This window comes from Hypanus sabinus, chromosome 12 (assembly GCF_030144855.1).
Source record: "Hypanus sabinus isolate sHypSab1 chromosome 12, sHypSab1.hap1, whole genome shotgun sequence".
Lineage (NCBI taxonomy): Eukaryota > Metazoa > Chordata > Chondrichthyes > Myliobatiformes > Dasyatidae > Hypanus > Hypanus sabinus.
This window is the reverse complement of record NC_082717.1, coordinates 3,981,135-3,996,322: the sequence shown is the minus strand read 5'-3', so window position 1 is coordinate 3,996,322 and position 15,188 is coordinate 3,981,135.

Sequence of the window (15,188 nt, the reverse complement as noted above, 5' to 3'; positions counted from 1 at the left end):
ACAGATGTAAGGCTCACTGGTCTATAATTTCCTGGACTATCCCTACTACCTTTTTTGAACAAGGGGACAACATTCGCCTCCCTCCAATCCTCTGGTACCGTTCCTGTGGACAACGAGGGCATAAAGATCCTAGCCAGAGGCTCAGCAATCTCTTCCCTCGCCTCGTGGAGCAGGCTGGGGAATATTCCGTCAGGCCCCGGGGACCTATCCAGGGCCGTATTTTAACAACTCCAAAACCTCCTCTCCCTTAATATCAACATGCTCCAGATCATCAACCTCACTCATATTGTCCTCACCGTCATCAAGTTCCCTCTCATTGGTGAATACCGAAGAGAAGTATTCATTGAGGACCTCGCTCACTTCCACAGCCTCCAGGCACATCTTCCCATTTTTATCTCTAATCGGTCCTACCTTCACTCCTGTCATCCTTTTATTCTTCACATAATTGAAGAATGCCTTGGGGTTTTCCTTTACCCTACTCGCCAAGGCCTTCTCATGCCCCCTTCTTGCTCTTCTCAACTCCTTCTTAAGCTCCATTCTTGCTGCCCTATATTCCTCAATAGACCCATCTGATCCTTGCTTCCTAAACCTCATGTATGCTGCCTTCTTCCACCTGACTAGATTTTCCACTTCACTTGTCACCCATGGTTCCTTCACCCTACCATTCTTTATCTTCCTCACCGGGACAAATTTATCCCTAACATCCTGCAAGAGATCCTAAAACATTGACCACATGTCCATAGTACATTTCCCTGCAAAATACCATGTGTGGTATTTTATCAAACGCTTTCTGAAAATCAAAATCCATTGCCTCTCCTTTGTCCATCCTGCATGTTATTTCTTGATGAACTCTTATCAGGTTTGATAGGCAAGATTTCCCATGACAGAAACCATGCTGAGTTATTTTATCATTATTCTTCAAAAACCCCAAAACCTCATCCTTAGTAATATTTAGAACTTCTGATACCCAGTGTAGTACTATGTAATTTGATTTTCTCATAAAGTCTACGGTGATCAGCCACACGAAATAAGACTGTTGTTACAGGTCACTGCACCTGTGTGCTTGCTTTCAGTAACTGGGGAATAGACACAGTGGATCCTGTCTCACTGGGACACATTGGGACCAGAACACCTTGGCCCAATTAAATGGCTGCCACAATTAGCCGAAGTTTGATAGAAAGAGTTACAAATGAAACTGGGCAAACTGAGTAACAAATTTGGTATTTTGAATGCAGATTATCAGGGCCCGGGGATTTGTCAGGTTTCAAACCAGCTGGATGAACTCAGCAGGTCAGGCAGCATCCGTTGAAACGAGCAGTCGACGGATGCTGCCCGACCTGCTGAGTTCATCCAGCTGGTTTGTACGTGTTGATTTGACCACAGCATCTGCAGTTACTTTGTGTCAGGCTTCAAGCTGAGTAATCTATCCAGAACTGTTCTTTCTGCTAATAATAATGAGTCACAGCATTTCTGGGGCAAGCTGTGTGTCTGCCTCAGAGAGCAACAAAGTCCTCATCTGTGTTCCACACCTCCGAAAGCTTTTACAATCCTCATTCATGTTTCTCACCTGTTCTATTCTCTGTTTTCCTTCTCTTTTTCAGTGAATTTTGAGTTGCTCTCCATCCTCAGTTCTGCCACAGTTCTGACAATCTATGTGATTTCTCTATTCCTAACTTCCTTTCTTCGATCACTTCCCTTACCTGTTTTAGTCCAGGAAGGGATGTCGAACTGTATGTCCGGGTATTCTATCCATTGTCATATTTTCCAATCTGTCAGAGTTAACTCATGCCTCAGGCCTTCACAGTCTCTTTGGCTAAATTTAAAGCCTGTGTTATTGATTGAAGGACTTTATTTTCAATCTTAATGAAGAATTTTATCAAGTTCTGTGAAGGACACCCCAGTGCAAAATTGTTTCCCAACTGCTTTTCATTGCACATAATCCAAAACAGGTTAAGCACTTTGGAATTAACTGTTCAATGTAGGCAGCCGTCGATCCCAGGAGATTATGGGTTTGCACCTCTGGTGGATCGTGTCCTCTCCAGGGAAAAAGCCTGGCCGGGAAGATTTGAAGAACCGGCTGATGCCCACGCAGTGGATTTGCCCTCTCCACGTCACTGGATGTAGTCCAAGGGAAGGGCAAGCATCGATACAGCTTGGTACCAGTGTTGTCGCAGAGGGTACCAGAGTGAAGTTGTAAACAACATCAAAGTGCCTTAGGGACCCCTGTTCCAGATTTTGTCCTTGGGGTTTACTCCTGAAGACTTTCGCATGGGTGGGTAGCCTGCAAGGCAACAGAGGTTTAAAATCAGAATTTTCCTTCTCCAGCTGTTCAATGGACTGGACTACAAAGCCAGCTGATACACAATCATTCTCCACCAATGTGTTTTGAACAGTCTATATGCAGATTAAAGTCACCCATTATCATTGTAGTACCCCTTCACATACTGTAGTTTCCTGTTAGTTGCTCTCCCTGACTGTATCTCTGTTGATTCGAGGCCTGGAGACGATCCCCATGAACATACCCAGGAATTTTCAATGTTCACATCCTCCCTCTGTTTCTTCATTCTACATATCGATCTTCCAAAACAACATCCTTTCCCAAAACTCCTGTCAGAAAGCTCTCTTCAGCAAAGTGACCATAGAACATAGAACACTACAGCACAGTACAGGCCCTTCGGCCCACAATTGTAGATGGAAGCTGGGGACCAGGGAAACCCTGTCCTTGTTCTGGGTGGAAGGAGAGGGGATGACAAGAGAAGTGTGGGACTTGGAACGGATACAGTTAAGAGCCTTGTTAGCGGTCATAGTGGAAAACCACCTTCGAGGGACTGGAAAATAAAGAAGCACTGATATGGAAGATGGCATCTTCGGGGCAGATGTGACAGAGACAGAGATACTGGGAGAAGGGAATGGTGTCCCCAGAGGAATCAGAATGGGATGAAGAGTGGTCAGGTTAGCTGTGGGAGTCTCTGGGCTTCTTGTAGAACTGCTGACCCTCTCCTTGAAATGTGTACAGGGGAATTGAGAGAGAGATTTATGTGTTAGTAATAGACAAAGTGAACATACGAGCAGGATTGAAATCGACAGTAAAGTTGATGAAATCTTTGCTGACATTGTCAGGAACCTGCAGGAAAGATTTCACCAGGTTCCACAGATGTCAGCACACAAACTCTGAGGTAACTTTGAAAGGTGGGTAAAGAAACAAGAGGGAGAGAGGGCTTGATATTGGCAATGTGTGTCAGGAGGTAAACCTCAGGGGTGTCAACTTCTCACATGCATATTGGTGACCAGATGCAGGAACGAGGAGTTGCATATAAAAGTAAAATACTGCAGCTGCTGCAAACCTGAAAGAAAACCTAAAGCATTCGGCAGGTCGGAGAGCAACAGAGCGGAGAGAAACGGAGTTCATGGTTCACACAGAAAACCTGATGATGCTTATGCTACTTTGCAGATACTACTGAGTAAGAGGGGGACATTGGCATTGCAAATTACAATAATGAATCAAGTGGCCAAAACTAGGAAAGAGAGAATTTATTGAAGAAAAAATTCAAAAGATCCAATTTAAACGTACAAGCATAGAACTACAGAATACTACAGCAGACAAACAGGCTGTTCTGCCCAACTAGTCCACCCCAACCTGATCTTCTACCTAGTCCCACTTACCTGCACCTGGACCATATCCCTCCATAACCCTGTCATCCACGGACATATTCAAATTTTACGGATGGTACAATTGCACCCACAGCCACCACTTCCACTGACAGCTCGTTCTACACAGTCACCACCCTCCGGGTGAAGAACGTCCCCCTCATGATCCCTTTAAATATTTCACCTTTCAATCTGAACCTACGACCTCTAGTTCCTGTTTCACCCAAACTGAGGTGAAAAGGCCTGTATGCATTCACCCTCCTATAGCCCTCATAGATTTTATATACCTCCATACAATCTGCCCTCATTCTATGTGAAAAACTGTTCCATCTTTCCTATACTTCAGGTCCTCAAGTCACAGCGATATCCTTGTAAATTTTCCCTGTGGCCTTTCAGTCTTGTTGCTATCTTTCCTATCGGAAGCTTACCAGATTAGGTTGGCACTGCGCCCAATACTCCACATTCAGCCTCAATGATGTCGTAGATAATTTCAACATAACATCCCATCTATAGAACCTTACACTCTGATTTAGAGGCCAATGTGCCAAAAGCACTTCACAACCCTCTCCATCTATGACGCTACTTTCAAGGAATTATGCACCTTTTCTCCAGATTCCTCTGTTCCACCACACCCCTCTGTGCTCTACTGTTCACTGTGTAAGCCCTACCCTGGTCTGTCCTCTCAAAGCACAACATCATGTACTTAGAAACATAGAAACTGAAAATAGTTGCAGGAGTAGGCCATTCAGCCCTTTGAGCCTGCACCGCCATTCAGTATGATCATGGCTGATCATCCAACTCAGAACTTGTCTGCATTAAATTCATCTGCCATTTTTCAGCCCATCTTTCCAGCTGGTCCACTTGCCATTGCAAATTTGATAGCCTTCTTTGTTGTCTAATACACCTCCCAGTCTTTGTACAATTCAATTTGTCACGTTATCATCCAAGTCACTAGCATAAATGATATACAACAACAGATGACCTTATCCCTATGGTGCACCACCAGTCACAAGCCTCCAGTCAGAGAGACAAACATCTACTACCACTCTCGGCCTCTTCCACAAAGCCAACGTTGAGTGCCAAGACACTGAAACGTCTGGACCAGCCTTCCATGCAGGACTTCGTCAAACACCTTGCTGAAGTACATGTGAGCAAGTCCACCACCTTTCCTTCATATTATTTCCTAGCTAATTTGCAGAGTATTTATTGAACAACAACATTTCTCTGTCTTTCCATTCTCTATTCTCTATGTTCTACAGATTCAGGAACAGTTCCTGCTGACTGGAGGGTGGCTAATGTAGTCCTACCTTTCAAGAAAGGAGGGAGAGAGAAAACAGGGAATTATAGACCGGTTAGCCTGGCGTCAGTGGTGGGGAAGATGCTGGAGTCAATTATAAAAAATGAAATTACGACACATTTGGATAGCAGCAGAAGGATCAGTCCGAGTCAGCATGGATTTATGAAGGGAAAATCATGCTTGACTAATCTTCTGGAGTTTTTTGAGGATGTAACCATGAAAATGGACAAGGGAGAGCCAGTGGATGTAGTGTACCTGGACTTCCAGAAAGCTTTTGATAAAGTCCCACATAGGAGATTAGTGGGCAAAATTAGGGCACATGGTATTGGGGTCAGAGTACTGACATGGATTGAAAATTGGCTGGCTAACAGGAAACAAAGAGTAGTGATTAACGAGTCCCTTCCGGAATGGCAGACTGTGACCAGTGGGGTACCGCAGCTGTTTATAATATACATTAATGATTTAGATGAAGGGATTAAAAGTAACATTAGCAAATTTGCCGATGACACAAAGCTGGGTGGCAGTGTGAAATGTTCAATGCTGACTGGAAACTCTTGCAATGCTGATGGTGCCAAACTGTATCTGTCTGTGCCGTCCCTTCAGCTCCATCAGCTGTGTGAAAAGGGGGAGTTTGCTGCATGGCAACAGCTTTCTCTCCATACTGCACTGCCCTGACATGTGTAACTAGACAACTACGACACAGGATCCATGGTCGTCCCTGATGACAAGTCCTCTCTGTCTCGTTTTCAAACCGGTTTAAAATGCTGTTCGTGATGGTTTGAATAAACCGTCAGTAATGGGGGAGTATGAGTAACAGGTCTGAGAGAGGCTTGTTGACAGGTGTAATGAGACCTGCCTTGTTCTGCCGAGAACAAATAGTGTTACTTTTACAAACCCATTTACACCCAAGGAGTCTCCTTTCAATGGGAAGAGGTGGATAAGGATGAATGTAAACACAGAAACATAGAAAACCTAAAACACAAGACAGTCCCTTTGGCCCACAAAGTTGTGCCGAACATGTCCCAACCTTACAAATTACTAGGCTTACCAATAGCCCTCTAATTTTCTAAGCTCCATGTACATATCCAAAAGTCTCGTAAAAGACCCTATCATGTCCGCTTCCACCACCATTGCACACACTCACCATTCACTTACCCCTGACATCTCCTCTGTACCTACTCCCCAGCACCTTAAACCTGTGCCCTCTTCTGGCAACTATTTCAGCCCTGGGAAAAAAGCCTCTGACTATCCACACAATCAATGCCTCTCATCTTCTTATACACCTTTATCAGGTCACCTCTCATCCTCCGTCACTGCAAGGAGAAAAGGCCAAGTTCAGTCAATATGTTTTCATAAGGCATGCTCCCCAATCCAGGCAACATCCTTGTAAATCTCCTCTGCACCCTTTCTATGGTTTTGACATCCTTCCTGTAGTGAGGCGACCAGAACTGAGCACAGTACTCCAAATGGGGTCTGAACAGGGTCTTCTATAGCTGCAACATTACCTCTTGGCTCCTAAATTCAATTCCATGATTGATGACAGCCAATACACCATATGCCTTCTTAACCACAGAGTCAACCTGCGCACAGCTGCTTTGAACGTCCTATGGTCTCGGACTCCAAGATCCCTCTGATCCTCCACACTGCCAAGGGTCTTACCATTAATACCATATTCTGCCATCATATTTGACCTACCAAAATGAACCACTTCACACTTATCTGGGTTGAACTCCATCTTCCATTTCTTAACCAAGTTTTCCATCCTATCAATGTTCCGCTGTAACTACTGACAGCCCTCCACACTATCCACAACACCTCCAACCTTTGTGTCATCAGTAAACTTACTAACCCATCCCTCCACTTCCTCATCAAAGTCATTTATAAAAATCAAAAAGTGTAAGGGTCCCAGAACAGATCCTTGAGGCACTCCACTGGTGACTGACCTTCATGCAGAATATGACCTGTCTACAATCACTCTTTGCCTTCTGTGGGCAAGCCTGTTCTGGATCCACAAAGCAATGTCCCCTTGGATCCCATGCCTCCTTACATTCTCAATAAGCCTTGTATGGGGTACCTTGTCAAATGCCTTGCAGAAAGCCATATACACTACATCTACTGCTCTTCCTTCATCAATCTGTTTAGTCACATCCTCAAAAAATTCAAACAGGCTCATAAAGTATGACCTGCCCTTGACAAAGCCATGCTTACTATTCTTAATCATATTATATCTCTCCAAATGTTCATGAATCCTGCCTCTCAGGATCTTCTCCATCAACATCAACCACTGAAGTAAGACTCACTGGTCTATAATTTCCTGGGTTATCTCTACTCCCTTTCTTGAATAAGAGAACAACATCTGTAACCCTCCAATCCTCTGGAACCTCTCCCGTCCCCATTGATGATGCAAAGATCATCGCCAGAGGCTCAGCAATCACCTCCCTCGCCTCCCACAGTAGCCTGGGGTACATCTCATCTGGTCCCGGCGACTTATCCAACTTGGTGCTTTCCAAAAGCTCCAGCACATCCTCTTTCTTAATATCTACATGCTCAAGCTTTTCAGTCCACTGCAAGTCATCGCTACAATCACCAAGATCCTTTTCCATAGTGAATACTGAAGTAAAGTATTCATTAAGTACCTCTGCTATTTCCTCTGGTTCCATGCACACTTTCCCACTGTCACACTTGATAGGTCTTATTGTTTCACGTCTTATCCTCTTGTTCTTCACATATCTGTAGAATGCCTTGGGGTTTTCCTTAATCCTGCCTGCCAAGACCTTCTTATGGCCCCTTCTGGCTCTCCAAATTTCCTTCTTAAGCTCCTTCCTGGTAGCCTTATAATCTTCTAGAACTCTAACATTACTTGGATGAAATCTTTTCCTGTTACTCATTAGTAAATGTGAGCTGATAAATTGGAGCTGTCTAAATCTCTCAACAGTTAGCAAGTATTTTATGGATATATCGGGAACTGCTGACCCGACTGTCATTGGATCAGCAAATGCCTGTATTTTTATCAACAAACAATCTGCTGGAGGAGCTCCATGAGACCATAAAACATAGGAGCAGAATGAGGCCATTCAGCCTATTGAGTCTACTTCATCATTCCATCATGGCTGATTATTATCCATCTCAAATCCAATTTCCTGCCTTGCCTGACCTCAGTGGTTGGGAAGATGTTAGAGTCAATAGTTAAGGATGAGGTGATGGAGTACTTGGTGACTCAGGACATGATAGTACAAAGTCAGTATGGTTTCCTTTGGGGAGAATCCTGTCTGATGAACCTGTTGGAATTCTTTGAGGAGATGACAAGGAGGATAGATGAAGGGGATGCAGTGGATGTTGCATATTTGGACTTTCAGAAGGTCTTTGTCAAGGTGCCACACATGAGGCTGCTTACCAAGTTAAGAGCTCATGGTATCACTGGAAACTTACTAACATGGTTAAAACATTGGCTGATTGGTAGGAGGAAGCGAGTGGGAATAAAAGGATTGTTTTCTGGTGGCTGCCAGTAACTAGTGGTGTTCTGCAGGGGTCGGTTTTGGGACCACTTCTTTTTATGCAGTATATAAATGATATAGATGATGGAATATATGGCTTTGTTGCCAAGTTTGCAGATGATACGAAGATTGGTGGGGGGCAGGTAGTGTTGAGGAGTGTTGACTGAATCTTCCTAACTAACCTCCCATGCAGGACCTTGTCAAAGGCCTTAATAAAGTCCATGTATACAGCATCCACTGCCTTCCCTTCATCCACTTTCCTGGTAACTTTCTCGAAAAACTCTAATAGATTGGTTAGACATGACCTACCACGCACAAAGCCATGCTGACTGTTTCTAAAAGTCCCTGTCTATCCAAATACTTATAGATCCTATCTCTTAGTATTCCTTCCAATAATTTACCCACTACCGATGTCAAACTTACCGGCCTATAATTTCCCTGCTTACTTTTTGAGCCTTTTTTTGAACAACGGAACTACATGAGCTATCCTCCAATCCTCCGGCACCAGACCCGTGGATATCGACATTTTAAATATTTCTGCCAGGGCCCCTGCAATTTCAACACTGGTCTCCTTCAAGGTCTGAGGGAATACCCTGTCAGGTCCTGGGGATTTATCTACTCTGATTTGCCTCAAGACAGCAAGCACCTCCTCCTCTTTAATCTGTATAAGTTCCATGACCTCCTTATTTGTTTGCCTTGTTCCCATAGACTCCATTTCAGTTTCCTTAGTAAGTACAGATGCAAAACACTCATTTAAGATCTCTCCCATTTCTTTTTGTTCCACACATAGCCGACCACTCTGATCTTCAAGAGGACCAATTTTATCCCTTACTATCCTTTTGCTCTTAACATACCTGTAGAAGCTCTTAGGATTATCCTTCACCCTGACTGTCAAAGCAACCTCATGGATTCTTTTAGCCCTTCCAATTTGTTCCTAAAGTATTTTCTTACTCTTTTTATACTCCTCAAGCATCTTATTTCCTCCCTGTGGCCTATACATGTTATACATCTCTCTCTTCTTCTTTATCAGAGTTCCAATATCCCTCGAGAACCAAGGTTCCTATTCTTTTTTTTTGCCTTTAACCCCGACAGGAACATACAAACTCTGCACTCTCAAAATTTCTCCTTTGAAGGTCTCCCACTTACCAATCACATCCCTGCCAGAGAACAACCTGTCCCAATCTACGCTTTTTAGATCTTTTCTCATTTCTTCAAATTTGGCCTTTTTCCAGTTTAGAACTTCAACCCAAGGATCAGATCTATCTTTATCCATGATCAAGTTGTGACTAATGACGTTATGATCACTGGAACCAAAGTGTTCCCCTATACACACTTCTGTCACCTGCCCTAACTAATTTCCCAAAAGGAGATCTAATATTGCATCCTCCTTAGTTGGTACATCTATATATTGATGTAGAAAACTTTCCTGAACACATTTCACAAACTCTAACTCATCTAGACCTTTAATAGTATGGGAGTCCCAACCTATGTGTGGAAAATTAATATCCCCCACAATCTCAACTTTCTGTCTCCTGCAGTTGTCTGTTATCTCTCTGCAGATTTGCTCCTCCAATTCTCACTGACTATTGGGTGGTCTATAATACAACCCTATTAATGTGGTCATACCTTTCCTGTTTCTCAGCTCCACCCATATGGCCTCAGTAGACAAGCCCTCTAATCTGTCCTGCTGAAGCACTGCTGTAATATTTTCCCTGACTAGCAAAGCCACCCTTCATCCCTCTGCCTCTGTCACGTCTGAAACATCGGAACCCTGGAACATTGAGCTGCCAGTCCTGCCCCTCCTGTAGACAAGTTTCAGTAATGGCTATGATGTCATAATTCCATGTGTCAATCCAGGCCCTCAGCTCATCTGCCTTCCCACAATACTCCTCACATTGAAATATACACACCCCAGAAGATTATTACCATCACACACAACCTTACTATTTGTGACTTTTCATGAACTACTAACATCATTTATTTTTACCCCCATCCACTATCTACTCTGGTTCCCATCCCCCTGCAAATCTAGTTTAAACCCTCCCCAATAACACCAGCAAACCTCCCTGCAGGCATATTGGTGCCCTTGTACAGGTCCCACCTGCCCCAGAAGAGGTCCCAATGATCCTGAAATCTGAAACCCTGCCCCCTACACCAGTTCCTCAGCCACGTGTTCATCCTCCAGAGCATCCTACTCTTACCCTCACTGGCACGTGGCACAGGCAGCAATCCGGAGATTACCACCCTCGAGGTCCTGCTTTTCAACTTCCTACCAAGCTCTCTGTACTCACTCTTCAGGACCTCCTGACTCTTTCTACCTACATCATTGGTACTGATGTGTACCACGACATCTGGCTGATCACCCTCCCATCTCAGAACGCTGTGCACACGATCAGAGACATCCCTGACCCTGGCACCCGGGAGGCAACAAACTATTTGGAAGTCTCTGTCACAACCTCAAAATCTATGGAGTCCCCTATCACTACCGCTCTCCTCTTCTTCCTCCCTCCCTTCTGCACTGCAGAACCAGACTCAGTGCCAGAGATCTGGCTGCCGCAGCTTGTCCAAGGTAAGCCATCCCCCACAACAGTATCCAAATCGGTATACCTGTTGTTGAGGGGAATGGCCACAGGGGAACCTTGCACTACCTGCCCTTTCCCCTTCCCTCGCCTGACGGTAACCCAATTACCTGTGCCCAGTTCCTTAGGTGTAACTACCTCCTGGAAGCTACTATCTATAAACTGTTCAGTCTCCTGAATGATCCAGAGGTCATCCAGCTCTTGCTCCAGTTCCCTAACGCAGTTTATTAGGAGCTGCAGCTGGGTACAGCTTCTTGCAGATATTGTTGACTTCCCACATCCTGCAAGAGGAGCATTCCAACATCCTGCCTGGCATATTCTCCAGTCTGAACAAAAAAAAGAAAAACAGAAACTTACTGGAACCTACCCTCGCCTCTGCCTGTTTCTCACCGAAGCCTGTTTGAGCCAAAGCCGTCCCACTCTGACTCAGTCCACTCCAACGATGGCCACTACGATGATGGCCGCTGTATATAGCGGTCTTTCTTCTAAACCTTGGTGCGCTACATCACGCGCCTGCGCAGTAGAGCCTCTTTTCCCCGATCAGTTAAAGAAAAGAAAAACGACCTTCCCTCGGCGATGCTTCAGCCTTCCACTCTCATCCTCTTGCTTCGATTGAAAAAGCTTTATCTTCAACTGAAACCCAAACAATCAGCAACACTCACTGCTTCTACAGAAAGCTATGAAATGAAATACACTACAGCATCAGCAGTAAGATGTACTGTTACATCCGTAGCCCCCTCCTTTGTGAGAATTGCAAGATCACTGTTGGGTTGGGTCAAGGGGCCCAGGAAATGAGAGAGAGACGTGCAGAATGCCTCGTTTCCCCGGCGATGTAAAGCTACGGGACATGGCCAATGTCTCCGGAAGACAAAGTTGTGGATTGAGATACTATGCTACGTGAACGCCCTCAGGCAAAGTGGGCTGGTTAAGGGAGGGATTGCATCACCCCCAACCTGATTGACATCTATGACCCTGCGAGTCAGGATAAAAGAGGGTCTGTAGGAACAGCCCCTCAGACGCACCAGAAGAAACGTTAAGCGACCACGTAACAGCAGGAAGTCATTGGAAGGAGGCCACACGCATTCAGTTCCGTTGCTGGAATTGGTGGCTGGACCATGGAAAACGGCTTGTAGCTAACGACGGGGAAACCCACTCCCCTGACTCAACGGATTGGCATCATAAAAGACCTGGGCAAGTTTAAACCGCCTCGCTCTTAAACCCAAAAACTCTGCAGCTTGAACGAACTAACAGTGACTGTTATCTTTCCATCGGACAATACATTATCCCCTAGACAACGATGGAGCTATTTCTTATTGGTTATTATTATACCCGCGCTTTAGATTTAGTATTGACGATGTATATTATCTGTATGTGTTTATTAATCTTAATTTTGTGCCCTTTATCAATAAATACTTTTAAAAATAGTACCATCAGACTTCAACGGACCTCTCTATCTTTGCTGGTAAGTGATCCAGTTACGGGATTTCGTAACAAAATTGGGGTTCTCGTCTTGGGATTTGACACCAAATTGGGAGGCCAGTGAATCGGGCTTGCAAGTCCAAACTTGGATCTGGTTACGCGGGTAGCCAGACGGGAAACCAGCAAAGATGGACGTGGATGAATTTATAGAAAACCCGACTCTGGAGGCGCTAGAGGCGGCCACCAAATCAGACTTGGTAAATTTGGCGAAGGGGTTAAACCTCCCAGAGGTGAGGTTGTCAATGAAAAAGTGGGAGGTGCGAAGGGCAATAACTCAATATTATATCGGGAAGGATGTGTTTGCGGCTGCGGTATTGGAGAATATCCCTGGAAAGGTACCAGCTAGTGGGACGGCTCAGTTAGAGTTGGAGAAATTAAAGTTGGAACATGCAATTAAGTTAAAGCAGCTGGAGGCAGCCAAGAGAGAGAAAGAGAGAAAGAGCCGAGAGAGAGAGGGAAAGGGCCGAGAGAGAGAGGGAAAGGGCCGAGAGAGAGAAAGAGGACAGAGCCGAGAGAGAGAGGGAAAGAGCCGAGAGAGAGAGGGAGCATGCGCTCCAGCTGTAGGAGTTAGAGGTGAAACGAGAGCATGAAATGAGGTTAAAACAGCTGGAAGCCGCTGAGAAAGAGAAACAGAGGAAACATGACTTGGAGATGGAGAATTTACGGCAGGAGCCACGAGTTCCGGGGTCAGACCGAGAGGAGCGGTTCAGTGTTCATCGAGAGTTGAGGTTAGTACCTCCGTTCGAGGAGACGGATGTTGATAGTTATTTCTTGCTTTTTGAAAAGGTGGCAGTGAATCAGAAGTGGCCCAGAGATCAGTGGGTGGCGCTGTTACAAAGTGTGTTAAAGGAGAAGGCACAGCGGGCATATATGGCGTTGACATGGAGGAGGGAGAGGAGGAGAGTGATGACAAAGTAAAGGTGGCCATTCTCCGGAGTTATGATCTAGTACCTGAGGCATATAGACAAAAGTTTAGAACTTTAAGGAAAGGGTGGAATCAGACGTATACCGAGTTTGCCTATGAGAAGGGTGTGCTCTTGGACCGTTGGTGCACCACAGAGAGAGTGGAAGAGGATTATGGGCGACTCAGGGAGTTAATTCTGATTGAGGAATTTAAAGGTTGTGTTTCGGAGGATATCTGGACATATTTGAATGAGAAGCCGCATAAGTCCATCTCGGAATTTGCTAGGTTCGCAGATGAATATGCTCTAACCCACAAGGCAAAATTTTCCTCAAATAAAAGTCCCCAGAAAGACCGTGGGAATGATCAAGAAAGTCCGTCGGCTGAGGCAGAGGTCCCGCCGGAAGCTAGTGGTAAGGTTGAGGGGGAAAGGCCAGACGGTCAGAGATTTCCAGGCTTGACCTGTTTTAATTGTGGAAGGGGGGGCATATTGCATCTCGGTGCTTTGCTCCGAGGAAAGAGACAGGAAAAGGGAAAGCAACAGTCCCTATCGGATGTGCCGTGGTAATCAGTAAATTGACAAGAGAGCCCCGGGTAGACAGAGCGCGAGAAGGGTCTGAGACTTGTCTGTCACACGGAACCGTGTCTGTGAGGGAGAGTGACACTCCTGTTCCCGTACGGATCTGGAGAGACACGGGGGCTGAGCTGTCGTTGATCAGCAGTAAGGTACTAGAGTTTGGTCGAAAGACGAGAATGGTAGCTGTGAGGGGAATATGTAAAGGGACAGAAATGGTGCCCTTACATAAGGTCATTATGGATTGTGAGCTGGTATCCGGACCAGTTGAAATAGGAGTGCGATCAGAATTCCTGAGAACTGACGCGGATGTCCTTCTTGGTAACGATTTAGCAGGTGGTAAGGTTTGGGCAGCCATGATGCCGATCCGCCGACTGGCGAGTGCGGTGGCCCCACCCCTAGATTCCAAGATCTATCCCGCATGCGCGGTCACTCGCAGCCTGCCGAGAGAGGCAGCTGAGAACGAGAGCAGTTTAAATCTGGCCAGTTTCGATTTGGCCGAGATGTTTCTACCGACCTTGTACCACGAGGGTTTAGAGGGTGGTAAAACGAAGAGTAGTAATGTGAAAGAGGGTAAGGGAGCGGAGGTAGATCTGCCCTTAGCGAGGAGAATGGTTCTAGAGGCAGAAAATAAAGATGGGGAACCGATAGAGCAGTTAAGAGGTCCAGAGTTGGACAGGGATGATCTGTCTGGTTTGGCAGAACTGTTTGAAGAAGTTGGAAATTCTAAAGGTGTTCCCGATAATGAAGTGAGGGCAGTCCTAGATGAAAAGGGTGCCCTTGCCTTGAAGAAGTCTGCTGGGTTGGCAGATGAGGTTGTTTCAGCCCGCGGGGTTGAGTTTACTCTGGAAGGGAGTTGCCCAGAGAGTACCTGGGAGGATCGGGGGAACTTAGAATTTGAAAAGGGTATGGGTATTGAAAGCCTGGAAGAGGCCAATGTCCCGTTTGAGTGTGTCCAAGATGGGGATGCAAGTGGTACTGAACCTAGTAACAGAGCTCAGAAAAAGTCTGAGGTATTTGATTCAGTGGAACGGGACGGCTGTCCTTGTGGGTCAGATAGACTTGGTTCAGTGAAGAAAGGGTTAACCTTGGTAATAGTGGGGAGTGAGAGTTCCCAGGTGTGTGTGCTCGAAGGTGTGTTAAAAGTTATTGCGGAGTTTAAAAATGGGGAGATAAATATTATCATTGAAGGAAACGGGAAATCTGTAGTTCCCAA